This window comes from Macaca thibetana, chromosome 1 (assembly GCF_024542745.1).
Source record: "Macaca thibetana thibetana isolate TM-01 chromosome 1, ASM2454274v1, whole genome shotgun sequence".
NCBI classification, from domain to species: domain Eukaryota; kingdom Metazoa; phylum Chordata; class Mammalia; order Primates; family Cercopithecidae; genus Macaca; species Macaca thibetana.
This window is the reverse complement of record NC_065578.1, coordinates 137,430,986-137,452,794: the sequence shown is the minus strand read 5'-3', so window position 1 is coordinate 137,452,794 and position 21,809 is coordinate 137,430,986. Positions and strand designations below refer to the sequence as shown.

The 21,809-nt window shown below is 46.1% G+C and overlaps 1 protein-coding gene across 1 annotated transcript in view; it reads left to right on the top strand.

The window, feature by feature from the left end:
• Nucleotides 1-21,809, top strand: part of LOC126937204 (histone H3.3A) — a 403,313-nt gene that overhangs the window by 37,017 nt on the left and 344,487 nt on the right. The gene's annotated exons all lie outside the window — the stretch shown is intronic.

The following is a 21,809-nucleotide window of genomic DNA, read 5'->3' as shown; positions in this document are numbered from 1 at the left end:
TTTGTTGATACCACATATTGGTGCCCATCAAAATACTATCCTTGAACTGGTGTTGGCCTGCAAACTGTTCACTATTCATGTGGAACAAGATAAGTACAGAAATTGAAAGGATTTAGAAACTCATAACAATTATCAAATTGTTTGTATGCACTGATTAGGACATTTTTTTTCTTTTTTGAGACAGGGTCCTGCTCTGTCACCCAGGCTGGGGTGCAGTGGCACGATCAAAGCTCACTGCAACCTTGAATTCCTGGGCTCAAGTGATCCTCTTGCCTCAGCCTTCTGAATAGCAGCTGGGACTATAGGTGTGAGCCACCACACCCAGCTAATTCTTTTTTCTTTTTTTTAAGAGATGGGGGTCTCATGTTTCCCAGGCTAGTCTTGAACTCCTGGGCTAAAGGGATCCTCCCATCTCAGCCTCCCAAAATGCTGGATTTACAAGTGTAAGCCTTTGTGCCTAGCCAAAAAAAATTTTTTTTTTTAAGATGGAGTTTTGCCCTTGTTGCCCAGGCTGGAGTGCAATAGCACGATCTGAGCTCACTGCAACCTCCACCTCCCGGGTTCAAGCAATTCTCCTGCCTCAGCCTCCTGAGTAGCTGGGATTACAGACGCCTGCCACCGCACCCAGATAATTTTTGTATTTTAGTAGAGATGGAGTTTCACCATGTTGGCCAGGCTGGTCTTGGACTCCTGACCTCAGGTGATTTACCCACTTAGGCCTCTCAAAGTGCTGGGATTACAGGCATGAACCACCGTGCCCGGCCCCCAGAAATTTTTAAAAATAAAATCAAATTGGCTGGGCGCGGTGGCTCATACCTGTAATCCCAGCACTTTGGGAGGCCAAGGTGGGCGGATCACAAGGTCAGGAGATTGAGACCATCCTGACTAACACGGTGAAACCCCATCTCTACTAAAAACACAAAAAAATTAGCAGGGCATGGTGGCGGGCACCTGTGGTCCCAGTTACTCGGGAGGCTGAGGCAGGAGAATGGTGTGAACCCGGGAGGTGGAGCCTGCAGTGAGCCGAGATCAGGCCACTGCACTCCAGCCTGGGCCACAGAGTGAGATTCTGTCTCAAAAAAAAAAAAAAAAGGCCGGGCGCGGTGGCTCAAGCCTGTAATCCCAGCACTTTGGGAGGCCGAGACGGGCGGATCACGAGGTCAGGAGATCGAGACCATCCTGGCTAACATGGTGAAACCCCGTCTCTACTAAAAAATACAAAAAACTAGCCGGGCGCGGTGGCAGGCGCCTGTAGTCCCAACTACTCGGGAGGCTGAGGCAGGAGAATGGCGTGAACCCGGGAGGCGGAGCTTGCAGTGAGCTGAGATCTGGCCACTGCACTCCAGCCTGGGCGGTAGAGCGAGACTCCGTCTCAAAAAAAAAAAAAAAAAAATCAAATCAGTCCTTTGCACAGTTTGAGAAACACTGCTATGGGTTAGATACCACAAACTATCATTACACTAATAGAATGTAAACATTTCTGAAGCTTCAGGAGCTCAGAAGCCACTGTCAGTAGCATGGGAAGCCGGCAGGTCAATGAGAACTTCCTGCAAGAGGGAAGCCATATAACTGCCCCCACCCTGCCCCCACTTCCTGAGTGGAATCCTAACTCCCTAACTTCCCAGCAAGTTATTTAACCCAGCTGCCTCAGTTTCCTCATGTGTAAATGGGGATTATAAAAGAACCTTCTTCACAGTGTTATTTTGAAAGATTACGTGGGGGCAACTATATGCAAAGCATTTAGTGCAGAATCTGTCTCCAGTATACACTAGCTAAGCGTCTGCTATTATTATTACTTGCAAATCATTTTGCAAAAAATAAAAGAGGATCTTTTTTAAAAAAAAAAACATAGTTTTGATGAAAATAACACCTCAAATATAACAGCACACTGAACAGAGATGGTATCAAGCCTATACTGAGAGCAAAGTGCCTACTGGGAGGATATGCGGTTGTGTGTGCCCGAGGCCTGGCTCTGACCTCATATCAAGGAAAATATTTGCATGGCAGAGCTGTTATATTCATGCATGATTCTTTTTTCCTTTTCTTTTCTTTCTTTTTTTTTTTTTTTTTTTTTTTTTGAGGTGGAATTTCGCTTTTGTTGCCCAGGCTGGAGTGCAATGGCACGACCTTGGCTGACTGCAACCTCCGCCTCCCAGATTCAAGTGAGTCTCCTGTCTTAGCCTCTGGAGTAGCTGGGATTACAGGCACGCACCACCATGCCCGGCTAATTTTTTGTATTTTCAGTAGAGACGGGGTTTCATCTTGTTGGCCAGACTGATTTCGAACTCCTGACCTCCGGTGATCCACCCTCCTTGGCCTCCCAAAGTGCTGGGATTACAGGCATAAGCCACCGAGCCCAGCCTCATGCATGATTCTTATAGGGGAAAACTTGCAAACTGAACAGAGAGAGGGATGACTCTTCTTTTGGTTTTTCGTTACTGTTATATTCTTTTCTAACTCAGGAAAGGGCTGAAATTCTATCATTAAGACTGCAGGCCCTGTGCAGTGGCTCACACCATCTCAGCACTTTTGGGAGGCCGAGGCAGGCGGATCACCTGAGGTCAGGAGTTGGAAACCAGCCAGGCCAACATGGTGGTCTCTACTGAAAATACAAAATTAGCTGGGCATGGTGGCGCATGTCTGTAATCCCAGCTACTTGGGAGGCTGAGGCAGGAGAATCGCTTGAATCCGGGAGGCGGAGGTTGCAGTGAGCCAGGATCACTCCACTACACTCCAGCCTGGGCAACAAGAGCGAAACTCCATCTCAAAAAAAAAAAAAAAAAAAAAAAACAAAAAAAAAAAACACTGCATCTTCTTAGTTGAAGTCTTTAATGTAAAATGCAAGTACAACGTAAATAGGTTACATTTTTAGTCCTTCTCAGTCATTTACATTTTAATGTGAAGAAAATCTCTGAAGGAATCTTAGATGGTAGAGGCCTTGCCCCTGTCTTACTGTAACCTGGCACTTGCTTCCCAACTCCACTCCCACTCCCTAAAATCCCACCCATCATAGAGTTTATCTTAGCTTGTACCTCAAGCTTCAAGATTTCTTTGCATGTTCCAGCCTGGCTGTTCTCTCTCTTCCCTGATGGGAAGCACAGTCTGTGCCATATAACTTGGCCTAATATACTGCCATCCACTGTTCAGTAGAGTTCCGTGTGTGTGTCTTAGTCACACCTCTGAGTTCAGAGGCCACTTTTTGATAACTTCCTTCCCCACCACCGGGCTGCACACAGAACAGGTACTCAATAAACCGTTGTTGGACGATGGGGAAGGTGAGGCAGAAACCTGGGGCATATGTGTCAGTAGAGAGTAGGGGCAAGCCTCGAACATGAGCTGGACTAAGTCATTTGTGACCTTAAAGAAAGCGTGTTCAATATAGATGGGAAGGAGAGGGAGCCGGGAGGAAAGAGCGAGAGGGTGAAAACAATGGAGGCAGAAAGTATAGTGGAAAATCCTTTTTAAAATAATTTGTTGGCCAGGCGCAGTGGCTCACACTTGTAATCCCAGCACTTGGGGAGGCGAGGGTGGGTGGATCGCTCAAACCCAGGAGTTCAAGACCAGACTGGGCAACATAGTGAAACCCTGTCTCTACAAAAAATACAAAAATTATCCAGGCATGGTGGCACATGCCTGTGGTCCCAGCTACTTGGGAGGCTGAAGCAGGAGGATCACTTGGGCCCAGGAGGTAGGGATTGCAGTGAGCTTTGATCGCACTGCTGCACTCCAGCCTGGGTGACAGGAGTGAGACCCTGTATCAAAAGAAAAAGAAAAGAAAAAGTCACGATGTTTTCAAGACAAGAAACTTCATTCAGTTTGTGTATCTGTAGAAAGGAAGGAGACCACAGAGAGGATGCTGTTAAACGGGAAGACAAGGGGACAATGGGTTCATGATGATTCCTAAGAGGCATAGAACCAAGGGCTCTCATAGAAGGGCTAACCTTGGCTGGAAGGAGGGACCCCTCCTCTTCTGACACAGAAAGGAAGGCAAGGTGGGTAAGTGATGATACATTGATGCTAAGGGGTGGAGAAGAAATGAATGAGGGAGGGAGCTGGTAGACTTGACCTCAGAAAATACAGAATCCACATTCTGTTCCAAAGGAAGGTCACCCCACCTCTTTTCTCCTCCACCCCCTGGCTCAGAGTTTGAGGCTTGGCAGTGGAAAGAATGTGTGGGTCAGTGTTGAGCTGTCAGAAAAGAGGTGCTTAAAAAGCTTACGCGGTAACCTCTGAGGACCAGGTTTCTACTGGCTGCATGGATATGTAGAAGAACCAGTGGCCCATTCATTCACTCAACAATCATGTGTCCTCCGTTCATTCACCAACAATCACGTGTCCTCCGTTCATTCACCCAGCAATCACGTGTCCTCCGTTCATTCACCAACAATCACGTGTCCTCCGTTCATTCACCAACAATCACGTGTCCTCCGTTCATTCACCAACAATCACGTGTCCTCCGTTCATTCACCAACAATCACGTGTCCTCCGTTCATTCACCAACAATCACGTGTCCTCCGTTCATTCACCAACAATCACGTGTCCTCCGTTCATTCACCCAACAATCACGTGTCCTCCATTCATTCACCCAACAATCACGTGTCCTCCATTCATTCACCCAGCAATCACATGTCCATTTATTCACTCAACAATCATGTGTCCTCCATTTATTCACTCAACAATCACGTGTCCTCCATTTATTCACCCAACAATCACGTGTCCTCCATTTATTCACCCCACAATCACCTGTCCTCCATTCATTCACCCCACAATCACATGTCCTCCATTCATTCACCCAACAATCCCATATCCTCCATTTATTCACCCCACAATCACCTGTCCTCCATTCATTCACCCAACAATCCCATATCCTCCATTTATTCACCCCACAATCACCTGTCCTCCATTTATTCACCCCGCAATCACATGTCCTCCATTCATTTACCCAGCAATCACATGTCCTCCATTCATTCACCCAGCAGTCACATGTCCAGCACCTACCTCGAGCCAGGTGCTACTTAGAGCCTTGTTCAGCAGTGAACAAAAGAGGCTGAGTCCCTTCATCAAGGAGTTTGTAGACTAGATGAGAAGACAGGCAAACAGGCAGTTGGAGCACAGTGTGGGGAATGTTACAGTAGGGTAAATAAGGGGAGCTGTCGGGGGGATGGCCCCAGTGGTAACAAAAACTTAAGGCTGCAAAGATTAATCTATTTAGAGTGAGTGGCAGAATCAAAGGCCCAAAGACAACAAGGAGCCTGGCTTTTTGGAAAGTAAAAGTGGAGCTGTGTGGCTGGAGCGAAGGGAGGTGGCGAAGAAGAGAAAAGACCTGAGGTTGGAGAGGTAAGCAAGGGCCGATCACAGGGAGCAGAGCCTGCCCCTCCAGTCTCACCCAACCTGCCTAGATTCTGTGTTTTATCCAGGAGAAGGGAGGGAGTTGGAAACAAGAAGGCCAGTTACAAGAGAGTAGTGACTGTGTAAGTGAAAAGAAACAAATGGAGTTGAGAGATTTATAGGCGGGATAATGGACAGGCCTTGTTAATTGATTGGATAAAGAAGAAGTAAAGGGAGACTCTCAAGTTTCTAGCGTGGGCAACTGGGTCAAGGGAGATGCCGTTCACTGAAATAGGAAACAGGAGGAAGGACTAGTTTATGGGGGAAGATGAAGAGCTTATTTTGAGCATGTGGATGTTGAGGGGCCTGTGGGGAATGTAAATGGGGAATGGCAGCAGACAGCTGGATTTATGTGTCTGGAGCCTGGGAGAGAGGTCTGGACTGGCGGCACTGGATGATTGATTTCCAGCTTTAGATGATAATGGAAGCCTCAGAATCATTGGGATGAACCAGAGGAGAGGGAAGAGTAAGAAGAGAACAAAATGAGGGCTAGACCAGGAGAAAATACAGCCACTTAGGGATGAGCAGAAGCTGAAGAACTCACAAAGGGAGAGGAGCCCACACAGGACACTGGGAGGAGGGACTGGGAAAGTAGGCGTGAAAGGAGTTAAAGAGCAGGATGTCCTGAAGTCAAGGGATGAAAAGCACATCAAAGGAGGAACAATAAGCAACTTGGGAAGCTACTGAGAGGTCAAGGAAGAAAAGACTCAAGGCAGTCACTGGATCAAGCCACAGGGAGGTTTTAGTGACCTTGCTAAGTCTGACTCCAACAAGTGCTGGGTGGATGCAGAAAGGAACGGAGGAAAACAGCGTCACAGAGACCATGAATGCGAGCTACTCTTCAAAGATTGCAGTTGAGAAAGAATGACAGATGGAGGGGCAGGTGAGGTCAAGGAAAGTTCTTAATTACATTGTCATTTTAAAAAATTGAAGTAAATTGTATTTGTTTATATGGTGATGGGTAGGAGGCTGTAGAAGAAAGGCTGAAGGAACAGGGACAGTGAATAACTGATAGAAGCGGAGTTTCTGAAAAGGCAAGACACCATGGAAGGCATTGGCCTGGGACAGAAATGATAAGAATAGTAACAGCAATATTAATAATTAAAGAAAGTTTCTCGTGCCAGGCACCATGTGCCTTTTCCATTATGTCTTTTTGTTTGTTTGTTTGTTTGTTTGTTTGAGACAAGGTCTTGCTCAGTTGTCCAGGTTGGAGTGCAGTGGTACAATCATGGCTCACTGCAGCCTCGACCTCCTGGGCTCAAGCGGACGTCCTCCCACCTTAGTCTCCCAAGTAGCGGAGACTACAGATGTGTGCCACCATGCCCAGCTAATTTTTAAAATTTCTTTTAGAGATGAAGTCTCACCATGTTACCCAGGATGGTCTCAGACTCCTGGGTTCAAGCAATCCTTCCGCCTCAACTTCCCAAAGTGCTGGGATTACATGCATGAGCCACTGCATTTGGCTCTATCATCTCATTTAATGACCACAACCACCCTAGAGAGTAGGTACTATTCTTCTCATTTAAAAGTGGGGACCATCCTTGGCCAGGCGCAGTGACTCCCGTCTGTAATCCCAGCACTTTGGGAGGCCGAGGCGGGCGGATCACAAGGTCAGGAGATCGAGACCATCCTGACTAACATGGTGAAGCCTGTCTCTACTAAAAACACAAAAAAATTAGCCAGGCGTGGTAGCGGGCGCCTGTAGTCCCAGCTAGTTGGGAAGCTGAGGCAGGAGAACGGCATGAACCCAGGAGGCAGAGCTTGCAGTGAGCCGAGATCGCGCCACTGCACTCCATCCTGGGAGACAGAGCGAGACTCCATCTCAAAAAAATAAAAAATAAAAAATAAAAAAAGTGGGAACCATGCCAGCACTTTGGGAGGCCGAGGCGGGCAGATTACGAGGTCAGGAGATCGAGACCATCCTGACCCACATGGTGAAACCCCGTCTCCACTAAAATATAAAAAATTAGCTGGGCATGGTGGTACATGCCTGTAGTCCCAGCTACTTGGGAGGCTGAGGCAGGAGAATTGCTTGAACCTGGGAGGCAGAGGTTGCAGTGAGTTGAGATCGTGCCACTGCACTCCATCCTGGAGACAGAGCGAGACTCCGTCTCAAAAAAAAAAAAAAAAAAAAAAAAGTGGGGGCAATCTTTAACTGAAGCCCTCACAATTGCTCCATGTCACAGAGCTAATAAATGATGCAGCTGGGGCTCGTTCCATCCTTAACAGAGGAATAAAAGGGAAGATGGACTCAGGTGCAGTAACTTTGCAGGTTTGGTGACCGTGGGCATTGTCCTCTGATTACCTCTATCTCCTTTGAAGTAGAAGGTGGTGGTGGTGGTGGTGGGAGGGGCCAGTGGGAGGGAGAGGTTACCCAATCACCTGTAGTGAATGCTGTGACAGATGAGCAGCTGTGAGGGCCATATCTCCAGTAGCTCCTGCAGCCAGCGGGCAGAAGCAGGAGGAGTCGGTGACACAGGACTGGGACTGGTTCTCACTTGTCTCTCCCTGTTTTTAACCTTCCAAAACTGAGGGAGGGCCTGCCTTGGAGGTGTACTAACTGGAGTGCCAATTTAGTTCCAGAAAGGAAGAGGAATCTCTGGTTACCTGCCAATGTTAATACATGTCAGAACAATAGTCCTGCTTGGGTCCTGGAAAACTGTGGTACAACACCCATGTCATTATCGTCCTTATAATTTTTCACAGGCTTTGTAGCAACTTTGTAATTTGTGCAGAATTTCATTGACATACCAAATCTCAACAGCACAATACTTTTTAGCTCTGAAATGTTTCATTCATTCCATCTTTCATTTATTCATTGCACAAATATTTATTGAGAGTCAGGCAGTAGTGGCCAATACATCCAATGTTCCTGTCCTCACAAACGAAGAAAACACACCTATTTTAACTAGTCTAGATGTGCGACCCATGAGGTCATGGGCTTTGATTATTTTATTCACCGCTTCATTCTGAGTGCCTGAAACAGTGCTTGGCATGTAAGGGATGCTCAATAAATGTTCGTTTGCAAAGGTGCATTTATCATGAAACTAAACAGAGTTTAAGCTTCATGGCCCCTCAACTGCACTGTCCTCTTTCATGGCTCTGGGAGGGGACTACTGTGTGCTCTCATGGTAATCTGTTTTTATAAAAATTTCAAAGTTAAGATAAGTTAACTAGTTCTCTGTCTCTACCCTAACTTCCCCTCCACCACTTTCTGCTGATGTTAATGACATTAGAGAGGCCATGGGCATCCTGGAGATCCAGCTAAGAGGAAGTTGCATTGGGACTACATTTAGTATGGGATGTTGGAGACATATTTATGGGATGTGGGAGACATATATGGTATGCTGTCACTTAAGTAGATATGAAGTTATTGCTAGCTATATCAGTACAGGGATGACATCCAGGAATACTCTTTTACTCACTGTAAAGACCCACGTGGCATATCATAAAGGTACAGGGTCAGATGTGATGTCACAAAATGAGCCTGTCCTGGGCTCCTGGCACTAGAAGTTTGGGGGTGGTAGAGAAACAAGAGCTTTTTAAAAAGAAGGCCTCCAAAATTGTCCAAGCTTCAAGCCCCTCAAAATGTGAATCTGCCCTTGACTAGATACGGATAAATCTAAATCAGCTCATACTTTATTTTCTCTCACATTTACACACTACAGAGCCTAATAATGTGTCAAATCCTTCCAGTGAATGGTATGGCTTCCTAAATGACACACTTGTGAGAACAGCTGGACCTACCTGTCTAAAGGACAGCTAGCTTCCAGCCAGATTTTCAGAGCTGATCTATCAAAATCTAATTCCTTTTACAGAATAACTAAATAAATATTTTCACTGGCAAATTATTCACACCAAATGCTGTACAAGCAAAATCATTATACCTTAGCTAATGACTGTATTATATTAGTAGATTTCTAGTGGTGTTCATTCATTCATTCACTCATTTGATAAATACACGAAGTCCTTACTACAAGTCAGGTATTGGGGGTAATACATTAACTAAGACACAGTCCCCTTCTTCAAAGAGTCTAGTGGGGGAGTGAGACATTTAAACAGGCGATGACAATCCATGATTCACATTAAGATTGGGGGTGATGATGAGCACAGCATTTTCGAAGCACTTGGGTGGAGCTCCCACCTCGGCAAGGCAAGTCAGGGAATGCTTCTTGGAAAAGCTGAGTCAGCCTCTTGGCAGGGATGCTGGAGCACTGGGTGGGAGGGTGAACTGGATCAAAAGTTCCCAAACCTGGCTGAGCATCAGAATCACCTGGGGGAGCTTTGAGAGTCCCAGGCCTGTCCCCAACCTACTGACTCAGAATTTCACTGGGGTGAATTTCAGGAATCTGTCTCTAAAAAAATAAAAGCATGCCTGGTGGGTTTTTGATCCACCAAATTTGGTGAAGTGAATGACTTGTGATTTTGGGGAGAGGGAAGGCAGGAAGGGGTAGATTGGAAAAGCCCACAGGGGGCTGCAGAATGCCCTATGGAAGAGGCAGAGTAAGGACGGGCTAAGGCACAGGTGGGCAGAGGAGACCTTCCAGGCAAGGAGAGCAAGAACCTTCTAGATGGGCTGTTTGAAGGAGGTCAGGCCTTTTTAGAACAGTCACTCAGCATGACTGGCAGCTCACAGGGCCACTGGCTAACTCGGGTTCTAAAAATCATTTAGCAACCTCATAGAGACCACAGAGCTGGCTGTGTTTCACATCGGGGAAAGGGGCAGGAATGCCTGCACTGTAGGGCAGGAAGGAAAAGGTTCAGGCTGCCCCTGTGACCTTGCAGGGACTTTGGTCCCCTGAAAGCTTTGTACTAGTCCAACTTCCAATGCTCTGATTTAAGAGACCTCCTTGTGTCATTTGCCTTTTCTTTCTTTTCTTTTTTTTTTTTTTTGAGATGGTCTTGCACTGTTGCCCAGGCTGTAGAGCAGGGTGTGATCACAGTTCACTGCAGCCTTGACCTCCCAGGCTCAAGCTATCCTCCCACCTCAACCTCCCAAGTAGCCGGGACCACAGGCATGCACCACCACACATTTTTGCATTTTTTTGTAGATACAGGTTTTTACCACGTTGCCCAGGCTGGTCTCAAATTCCTGAGCTCAAGCAATCTTCCTGTCTTGGCCTCCCAAAGTGCTGGGATTATAGGCATGAGCCGCCACACCCAGCCTTTTTTTCTTTTTTCTTTTCTAATACTTTAAGTTCTGGGATACAGGTGCAGAACCTGCAGGTTTGTTACATAGTTATACATGTGCCATGGTGGTTTGCTGCACTATCAAACCGTCATCTAGGTTTTAAGCCCCGCATGCATTAGGTATTTGTTCAGATGCTGTCCGTCCCCTTGCCCCCTATCCTTTTATTTTCTTTTCCTTTCCTTTTTTTTATTTTTTAGAGATGGTGTCTCATTATGTTGCCCAGGCTGGTCTCCCAACTTCTGGGCTCAAGCAATCCTCCTGCCTCAGCTTCCCAAGTAGCTGGGATTGCAGGCACAGACCAACACATCCGGCCCCTTTTCTTTTTCTAATAACAGCTTTACTTAGATGTACTTTACATGCCATAAAATTCACCCTTTTAAAGCATACAATTAAGTGATTTTTAGTATATTCACAGAATTGTGCAACCATAACTACTATTTAATTTTAGAACATTTCATCACTGCAAAAAGAAACCAGCACCTATCAAGCCACTTTTCATTTCCCCACCCCATCCCCATCCCCTAGCAACCACCAATCTACTTTCTATCTCTATAAATTTGACTATTCTGGATATTTCATGTAAATAGAATGATACAATATATAGCCACTTCTTTTTTTTTTTTTTTTTTTTGAGACAGGGTCTCGCTCTGTAGCCCAGGTTGGAGTGCAGTGGAGCGATCTTGACTCACTGCAACCTCTGCCTCCTGGGTTCAAGCCATTCTCCTGCCTCACCCTCCCGAGTAGCTGCGACTACAGGCACCCGCCACCATGCCTGTCTAATTTTTTGTATTTTTAGTGAGACGGAGTTTCACCATGTTAGCCAGGATGGTCTTGATCTCCCGACCTCGTGATCCACCCGCCTCAGCCTCCCAAAGTGCTGGGATTACAGGAGTGAGCCACCGTGCCCAGCCATCTGGCTTCTTTTACTTATTAGCATATTTTCGAAGTTCAACCATGTTGTATGCATCAGTACTTCATTCCTTTTGGTGGCTCAATAATCCTCCATTGTATGGATTTGGTTTATTCATCCATCAGTTGATAGATATTTTGGTTGTTTCTTCCTTTTGGCTGTTAGGGATAACACTGCTATGAACATTTGTGTACAAGGTTCTGCATCAACATAGGTTTTTAATTCCCTTGGATATATATAGGAGTGAAATTTCTGGGTCATATGGTAATTTTATTTAATTTTTTGAGGAACTACCAAATTGTGTTCCAAAGCAGTTGCCCTGTTTTACGTTCCCACCAGCAATGTATGAGGTTTCTGATTTCTCTATATCCTCCCCAACACTTTTTTTTTTTTCTTTTGAGATGGAGACCTGATCTATCCCACAGGCTGGAATGCAGTGGTGCAATCTTGGCTCACTGCAACCTCCGCGTTCCTGGTTCAAGCCATTCTCCTGGCTCAGCCTTCCGAGTAACTGGGAGAATAGGCGTGCACTACCACACCAGGCTAATTTTTGTATTTTTAGTAGATACAGGGTTTCACCATGTTGGCCAGGCTGATCTTGAACTCATGACCTCAGAAGACTGGTTCGCCTCATCCTCCCAAAGTACTGGGATTATAGGTGTGAGCCACTGCGCCCGGTCCCAATACTTATAGTATTGTAAGAGTTCTTACAAGAGCTATATCTATATTCTAGATATAAGTCCTTTATTAGATATATGATGTGCAAATATTTTCTCCCAGTTTGTAGGTTGTCTTTTCACTTTCTTTATGATGTCCTTTGAAGCATAAAAGTTTTAAATTTTGATGGAAATTCAATTTATCATTTTTTTCCTTAGTTACTTGTGCTTATGGTGTCATATTCTGAAAACTATTGTATGATCCAAATGAAGATTTATTCCTATGTTTTTTCCTAGGAGTTTTGTCATTTCACTCTTACATTTAGGTCTACAATCCTTTTTTTTTTTTTTTTTTCTTGAGATGGAGTCTCGCTCTGTCGCCCAGGCTGGAGTGCAGTGGTGGTACAATCTCAGCTCACTACAATTTCCGCCTCCTGGGTTCAAGCAATTCCCCTGCCTCAGCCTCCCAAGTAGCTGGGACTACAGGCATGCACCACCACACCTGGCTAATTCTTTTTTCTTTTTTATTTTAGTAGAGACGGGGTTTCACCATGTTGGCCAGGATGGTCTTGATCTCCTGACCTCGTGATCTGCCCTCCTCAACCTCCCAAGGTGCTGGAGTTATAGGCGTGAGCCACTACACCCGGACTTTTTTTTTTTTTTTTTTTTTGAGACGGAGTTTTGCTCTGTTGCCCAGGCTGGAGTGCTGTAGCACAATCTCGGCTCACTGCAACCTCTGCCTCCCAGGTTCAAGCGATTTTCCTGTCTCAGCCTCCTGAGTAGCTGGGATTACAGGTGTGCACCACCATGCCCAGCTAATTTTTGTATTTTTAGTAGAGAAGAGGTTTTGCCATGTTGGCCAGGCTGGTTTCAAGCTCCTGACCTCAGGTGATCTGCCCACCTCAGCCTCCCAAACTTCTGGGATTACAGGTGTGAACCACTGCACCGGCCTACAATCCATTTTGAATTTAAAAAAAATTTTTTTTTTTGAGAGATAGAGAAGGTCTCTCTCTGGCACCCCAGCTGGAATGAGGTGGCATGAACATGGTTCACTGCAATCTCAGCCTCCTGGGCTCAAGTGATCCTACTGCCCCAGCCTCCCCAGTAGCAGGGCCCACAGATTGTACCACCATGCCAGGCTAATTAAAAAATTTTTTTTCTTGTAGACATAGGGTTTTGCTGTGTTGCTGAGGCTGGTCTCGAACTCCTAGGCTCTTTCTGCCTCGGCCTCCCAAAGTGCTGGGATTACAGGTGTAAGTCACTACACTCAGCCTTAAATTAATTTTGATATGATATGATATGATATTAGGGGGTTCAATTTCATTGTTTTGCATGAGGAAATCCAGTTACCCCCACGCCATTTGTTGAAACGATTATTTTTCTTCATTGAATTGTCTTGCCACTCTTGTTGAAAATCAACTAACCATATTTGACAGTGTATTTCTGGACTCTCAATTATGTGCCATTACTCTCTATCCTTATTATAGGACCCTGCTGTCTTGACTATTGTAGCTTTGTAGTAAGTTTTGAAATTGGGAGGTGTGAGTCCTCCAACTTTGTTCTTCTTTTCCAAGATTGTTTTGGCTATTCTGAGTCCCTTGTATATTCATATAAATTTTAGGATCAGTTTGTCAATTTCTGCAAAAAAATAAAAAAAGGGCAGCTAAAATTTTGATAGGGATATTGTTGAAATTATTTATTATTGAAGTAGTTCCATGAGGCCACTAACAGGTCACAGTGGGAAACAACTATTTATTATCTATTTCACAGGAAAACTGAGACACAAACAGTGAAGTTTAAAACTTCCTCAGCCTGACGGTGCTGCTTTCAACAGTAGAACAGATATCTCCCAAATCCCATGATGCCAATTTCCTTCTCTGTCCTTATTACAAGCAAATATTTCCAGAGTGTTTGCTCTGTGTCAGGCACAGTTCCAGGTCCTCAGCAATGTAGAGGTCAAGCCTGAGAAAGAACCATATAAAACTTGCCGTCAGGCCGAGTGTGGTGGTCCACGCCTGTAATCCCAGCACTTTGGGAGGCTGAGGTGGGTGGATCACTTGAGGTCAGGAGTTTGAGACCAGCCTGGCCAACATAGTGAAACCCTGTCTCTACTAAAAATACAACAATTAGCTAGGCTTGATAGCAGATGCCTGTAATCTCAGCTACTCGGGAGGCTGAGGCAGGAGAATCATTTGAATCTGGGAGGCAGAGGGTGCAGTGAGCTGGGATCATGCCACTGCACTCCAGCTTGGACGACAAAGTGAGACTATCTCAAAAAAAACAAAAAACAAAAAAACTTGCTGTCAAATCAATTGCTCTTTCCAAGAGAGGTGATGTCCATCAGGAATTTTCATTCTCCCTACTATACAGTGTATACCAACCAAATTTTCTTTTAACTTAATAATTTACTATTTTTCTTTTCCTGATTATCACAGAAAATTTAAAAGATACAAAAATTCCAAAGAACAAAATGAAAATTACCTATAATCCCATAAATCAGAGACAGTCGTTATTAACATACTGCTCTAAGACTCTAAACTCTTTAATAATAATAGATAACATGGTGGTGACTGTGTCTCTGGCCTGTTTAAATACTTTACATTCAGCCGGGTGTGGTGGCTCACGCCTGTAATCCCAGCACTTTGGGAGGCCAAGGCGGGTGGATCACGAGGTCAGGAGATCGAGACCATCCTGGCTAACACGGTGAAACCCCATCTCTACTAAAAATGCAAAAAATTAGCCGGGCGTGGTGGTGAGCACCTGTAGTCCCAGCTACTTGGGAGGCTGAGGCAGGAGAATGACATGAACCTGGGAGGCGGAGCTTGCAGTGAGCTGAGATGGCACCACTGCACTCCAGCCTGGGCGACAGAGTGAGACTTCATCTCAAAAAAAAAAAAATACTTTACATTCATCAATTCAGTTTAATCCTCATAATAACCCGCGTTAGGTATTTATTTATTTATTTGTTTACTTATTCAAGACATGTTTTTCAGCCCCCATTATGTGTTGGGTCCTTAGCTAGGTGCTTAGTATGCATTAGTAAATCAAACGAATAAAAATATCTGTCTTCTTTGATTTCACATTCTAGCAGGGGAAATTGCTACTAAACAATATGATAAATAGGTTAATTATATACTACATTAGAAGATGTTAAGTGACATAGATAGGGATGGGAGTGGAGAGGAGGTGGTATGGGTTGCCTCATTGAGTAGTAAATAGGATAGTCAGGTCTGTTTATCTGTTTACCATGATTGTAGTGGATGCTCTGGTTCTGTCTAGGTGCCCTTTCAGGATTGGAGACTATTCCCACAGTTGCTGACAGTGTGGTCAGCCCTCAATTGTCAGTCCTCTTTGGGAATTGCCTTGGATGAAGAAAGTCACCTCACCCAAGATCACTCCAACTCCTGGGACCCACATCCAATGACTGGCCAATATGGGGACTCAAAGGCCTGGTCCCCCTTCCCCAACTTGAGACTACTCTGAAGGATCACCCAGCTTCAGAGCTTCCCACGACTGAGACTTTTAGCCTTTGTTGTGGTCCAACCAAACTCTTCCTATACGCAGTCCTCACTCCTTCACTTCCCTCCTGGCACTTCCTAACAAACTTCCCTAGGAACTCAACCCAAGATTGCTGATACCAGCAGTGATCCAAGAAAGCGATGCCAACATGAGATTTTGGAATTGGATCACCTACCATCCAGCTGGCAGTGCAGACCCCATCAGTGGCAGTAGATGAAGTACATGTAGTCCCTAGCACAAGGTAGCAGTGAAATTGTTAAAACTTTTGCCAACAGTGAACTAGAATGGTATTCCCAAGGAAGGAAATGCACCAGAGGGTGTGACCTATCAGGTGGTTGAGAAATATGGGGGGAATCACCACAAGGACAATGCAGTTAGGTGGCTTTCGCTAAGGATAATTAACACTTTGAAAAAAATAATGAAATGTTGAAAAGGATTCATCAGCAATTGAAAACTGAGTGTGAAAGCCAGAAGACCTCCTTGGGAGCTCATGGGGATACTCTCATCCCCTGCACCTGGAGGAAAGGGAAAGCTGAGGACCAGGTACGTGGTTTAATCCTAAGAGTAGCAGAGTGCAGGCTGGGCACGGTGGGTCACGCCTATAATCCCAGCACTCTGGGAGGCCGAGGCAGGTAGATCACGAGGTCATGAGTTCAAGACCAGCCTGGCCAAGACGATGAAACACCGTCTCTACTAAAAATACAAATGGCCGGGTATGGTGGCTCATGCCTATAATCCCAGCACTCTGGGAGGCTGTGGCAGGCAGATCACTTGAGGTCAGGAGTTTGAGACCAGCCTGACCAATATGGTGAAACCCTGTCTCTACTAAAAATACAAAAAACTTAGCCGGGCATCATGGCACAGGCCTGTAGTCCCAACTACTCGGGAGGCTGAGACAGGAGAATTACTTGAATCCGGGAGGCGGAGGTTGCAGTAAGCCAAGATTGTGCCACTGCACTCCAGCCTGGGTGACCGAGTGAGACTTCAGCTCAAAAAATAAAAATAAAAAATAAAAATAAAATAAAAAATACAAAAATACAAACAAACAAACAAACAAACAGAAATTAGCCAGGCGCAGGGGCAGGTGCCTGTAATCCCAGCTACTCAGGAGGCTAAGGCAGGAGAATCATGTGAACCCAGGCAGCAGAGGTTACAGTGAGCTGAGATTGCGCCATTGCACTCCAGCCTGGGCGATAGAGTGAGACTCCATCTCAAAACAAAAACAAAAACAAAAGAGTAGCACAGTGCCAAAGAAGGTTCAAGGACAGGTTCCTGGTTGGGAAAGAATGGGACTCTGATACATGAGATGTGAATATCTGAGTGGATGTACCTAAAGATCTTGAATTCCCAGATTGCTCTGAGCCTGCAGAAGTGGCCCACCTTTCTCTAAGGGCTAGCACTCCGACTTTGCTAAAAGATGATGCAGAGGACTCTCCTCTGCAGGACAACATGCACCTCGTGTAGAATCTGCCACCGTCTGCCCTCCTGACCACTAACCCAGTAACTAGGGTAAAGTCACAGCATGACTTGGCCAGAGACAAGCTGGGTCTCATAAGAGAAGGAAGGGCTTCTACTGCGAAGGAGCTGCAGAACCTACCAACATGTACCGGGAGCTGTTGACAGACTGCTGGGCATGGGTCCCAGGGGGAGGCCCTGAGACTGGAAGGGTATGCCGGAGACTATGTTCAGACGGCATGGGATCAACAGGGGCAAAACATTTTGAAAAAGGAAAGATGATCAATTTGGAAATACCCCGGCATGATCACGGGATGACAGTGGGAACATACTGCTAGAATGGCTCTTAGAAGACTGAATAAAATTATGGCCCACACCAACTAAGGTAGGAATGCCAGAATTGCCATAGCAGAAGATGGAAGAGGGGAAAAGGCTCAGAAAAATGGCCGTGCTAGAACTGCTATACTGCATGCAGCAGGAAAGCCTGCAAGGTGACTATATCCCACAGGAGACCCGGAAGATATGCCAAAGCAATAAGAAATGCACTGCTGGGAGAGACGTAAGAGGGCACTAGTATCACCAAGAGTCTCTAGGCCAGGGCTAATGATCAGGGCTAATGATCAGACAGAACTAGGCTCATGCATGACAGTGGGGATGAACGGATCCCGAAACAATAGAAGCTAGATGTGTCTGTTAACCCTCAGAAGCCAAGTGGATGCAATTCTCATAATGAGCAGCAAGTTTGGAGTGGCAGCTGGGGACCCTGACCCTCAGAGAGTTGTGGCGATAGTTACTAGAACATAGCTAAACTAATTGGGCAAAAGTGTTCTGCTCGCTGGGCGCAGTGGCTCACGCCTGTAATCCCAGCACTTTGGGTGGCCGAGGCGGGTGGATCACGAGGTCAGGAGATCGAGACCATCCTGGCTAACACAGTGAAACCCCGTCTCTACCGAAAATACAAAAAATTAGCCGGGCGTGGTGGCGGGCGCCTGTGGTCCCAGCTACTCAGGAGGCTGAGGAAGGAGAATGGCATGAACCCGGGAGGCGGAGGTTGCAGTGAACCGAGATGGCGCCACTGCACTCCAGGCTGGGCGACACAGCAAGACTCCTTCTCAAAAACAAAACAAAACAACATGTACATTTACAGTCTTGCCTCAGGTCTGTGTTAATGCTCCTGCTCTTGACATAATATAGTCCTGAGAGGCATGGGCTGGCTGCATACTGATGACATCATGCTAATTGAACCAGCTGAGAGAGAATTGACTAGTGCATCAGAGACCTCTGTAACATGCATTCCAGAGCATAGGAGAAAAACTCTATGTTAGACATCAGAGGTCTAACATATCAGTGACATTTTTAGGGGTCCAGGGACCTGGGACATGCTGAGACTACTCCTCAAAGGAAAGAATACATTATTGGATCTTGTACTTCCCATCACAAAGAAGGAAGCCTAATATCTGGTAGGCCTCTTTGAGTTTCAGGAGCAATATATTCTAAAAGTGAGACTATCGCTTTAACTCCTACTCCAGATTACATGAAAGCCCATCAGTTTTAAGTGGGGCCAAGAGCAGAAAAGGGCCCTGTAGCATGTCCAGGCTACAATGCAAGCAATCCTGCTGCTTGGGCCAGATGATCCAGCAGACTCTATGTTACTAGAGGTATCAGTGTTGGAAATTTATGACAAGTCCCAAAGGGAGAATCACAGTGCAGATTTGCAAAGTTCTGGAACAAGGCTATGCCATCTGTAACAAAGAATTAAATGCCTTTCTAGAAAGCTCCTGGAATGTTATTAGGCCCTGTTAGAGACAGAGCACCTGACCATCGGACACCAAGTAACCAGGCAGTCATAAGTGCTCAACATGAGCTGGGTTCTATCAGAGCCATGGAGTCATAAGGTGAGGCAGGCCCAATCCCAGCAGAAGTCCATCATAAGGTGGAAATGGTACATCCAGGATCAACCAGATGCAGGCTGAACAGCACATGTGATCTGCATGAGCTAGTAGCCCAGACACATAAGCCACTCATCACCGTTATACCAGCATCTCTCTCAGCTCACACCTCTGGCTCCATGTGGATCCCTGATTGTGATTACTTAACAGAGGAAGAAAAAACCTGGGTGTGGTTCATGGATGAGTTGCTTCGATACATGGGTACAAACTGAAAATGGGTGATGGCTGCACTACAGTGCCATTCAGAGATGACCTTGAAAGACAACGGTGAGCAGAAATCTTCTCAATGGGCAGTGACTCTGTCATCCAGTTTATACGCAAGAACAAATGGCTTGGGTTTAGAACAAACTAGGACTCATAATGGTCAATGGCATTGAAAGAGAAAGATATGAAGATCGGGACAAAGAAGTATGTGGTAGAGGCACTTGGATGACATGTAGGAGCTGACGCGCAGTGTGAAGATCATTGATTAGCATGTTAGTGCCTATGTGACAGCACTCCCAACACATGCTTGGAGCAGCCATGGTGGGAGGGATGGAGGCTAGGCATGGGCCAATAGTAGAGGCTCACCAAGGCTGCACTAGCTCCTGCTGCTACATGTCCAATCTGCCAGCAACAGTTACTAGCACTGAGTCCTTTCTTTGGTATCATCCCTTGAGGGGACTGACCAGCCACCTTGCAAGGAGTAGCAATTAATTTAGACAGAAATAGACATTCTGGGGATGGTTTTGGCTTTCCTCCATCCACTGTCTCAACCAGCACCACTATCCCAAGGCTTACAGAGTGTTGAAACCACCAGCACGGGATCCCACATAGCATTGCATTAGACCAACAGACCCACTTTACAACAAAGGAGGTGCAAGAGTAGGTCCATGCCCATCACATCACATATTGAAACCAACCCAATAGTCCCATAGTTTTTTGATAAACCATAGGAATTGATGCTTCTGGTCTTAAAACTTGAACCTTTTATTTGTTTTATCTGCATTCCTTCTTCAGGAAGCAATCATCAGGCCTCTCAAAAAACTATCAGGCCAGGGATGGTGGCTCATGCCTGTAATCCCAGCACTTTGGGAGGCCGAGGTGGGCGGATCACGAGGTCAGGAATTTGAGACCAGCCTGACCAACGTGGTGAAACCCCATCTCTACTAAAAATACAAAAATTAACTGGGCGTGGTGGTGTGCGCCTGTAATCCCAGCTACTCAGGAGGTTGAGGCAGGAGAATTGCTTGAACCCAGGAGGTGGAGGTTGCAGTGAGCCAAGATCACGCCACTGCACTCCAGCCTGAGCAATAGAGCAAGACTCCATCTCAAAAAACAAAAAACAAAAAACTATCAAAGAACTGAAATTCAGCCAGGGGCAGTAGCTCATATCTGTAATCCTAGCACTTTGGGAGGCTGAGGCAGGAGGATCACTTGAGGTCAGGAATTTGAAACCAGCCTGGCCTACACGGTGAAACCCGGTCTCTACTAAAAATTCAAAAAAATGGCCAGGCGCGGCGGCTCACGCCTGTAATCCCAGTATGTCCGGAACTGTTCCTTCCAGTGGGTTCTTGGTCTTGCTGACTTCAAGAATGAAGTCGCGGACCCTCGTGGTGAGTGTTACAGTTCTTAAAGATGGTGTGTCCGGAGTTTGTTCCCTCAGATGTTCAGACGTGTCCAGAGTTTCTTCCTCCCAGTGGGTTTATGGTTTGTCTCCCTGACTTCAGGAGTGAAGCTGCCAACCTTCGCAGGGAGTGTTACAGCTCTCAAAGGTGAGTGTTACAGCTCTCAAACGTGGCGCACGTCCAGAGTTGTTCATTCCTCCCAGCGGGTTCGTGGTCTCGCTGGCTTCAGAGGTGAAGCTGCAGACCTTCCTGGTGACTGTTACAGCTCATAAAGGTAGTATGGACCCTAAGAGTGAGCAGCAGCAAGATTTATTGCAAACAGCAAAAGAACAAAGCTCCCACAATAGAGAAGGGGACCCTGGCGGGTTTCCGCTGCTCCCTCGGTGGCCTGCTTTTATTCCCTTTTTGGCCCCACCCACATCCTGCTGATTGGTCCATTTTATAGAGTGCGTTTAAAATCCTTTAGTTAGACACAGAGTGCTGATTGGTGCATTTACAATCCTTTAGTTAGACACAAGAGTTCTCCAAGTCCCCACCTGATTAGCTAGACACAGAGCACTGACTGGTGCAGCCTTTACAAACCTAGACACAGAGTGCTGATTGGTGCATTTACAATCCTTCAGCTGGACAGAAAAGTTCTCCAAGTCCCCTACCCCATTAGCCAGACACAGAGCACTGATTGGTGCATTTACAAACCTTTAGCTAGACACAGAGCGCTGATTGGCGCATTTACAATCCTTTAGCTAGACAGAAAATTCTCCAAGTCCCCAAATGACCCAGAAGCCCAGCCGGCTTCACCTTTCACCAGCACTTTGGGAGGCCAAGGCGGGCAGATCACAAGGTCAAGAGTTCAAGACCAGCCTGGCCAAGATGGTGAAACCCCGTCTCTACTAAAAATACCAAAAAATTAGCTGGGCGTGGTGGTGGGCGCCTGTAATCCCAGCTACCCAGGAGGCTGAGAAGGAGAATTGCTTGAACCCAGGAGGCAAAAGTCGCAGAGAGCCAAGATGGCGCCACTGCACTCCAGCCTGGGCGACAAAGCAAGACTCTGTCTCAAAAAAATAAAATAAAATAAATAAAAATACGAAAAAAACAGGCATGGTGGTTTGTGCCTGTAATCCCTGCTACTCGGGA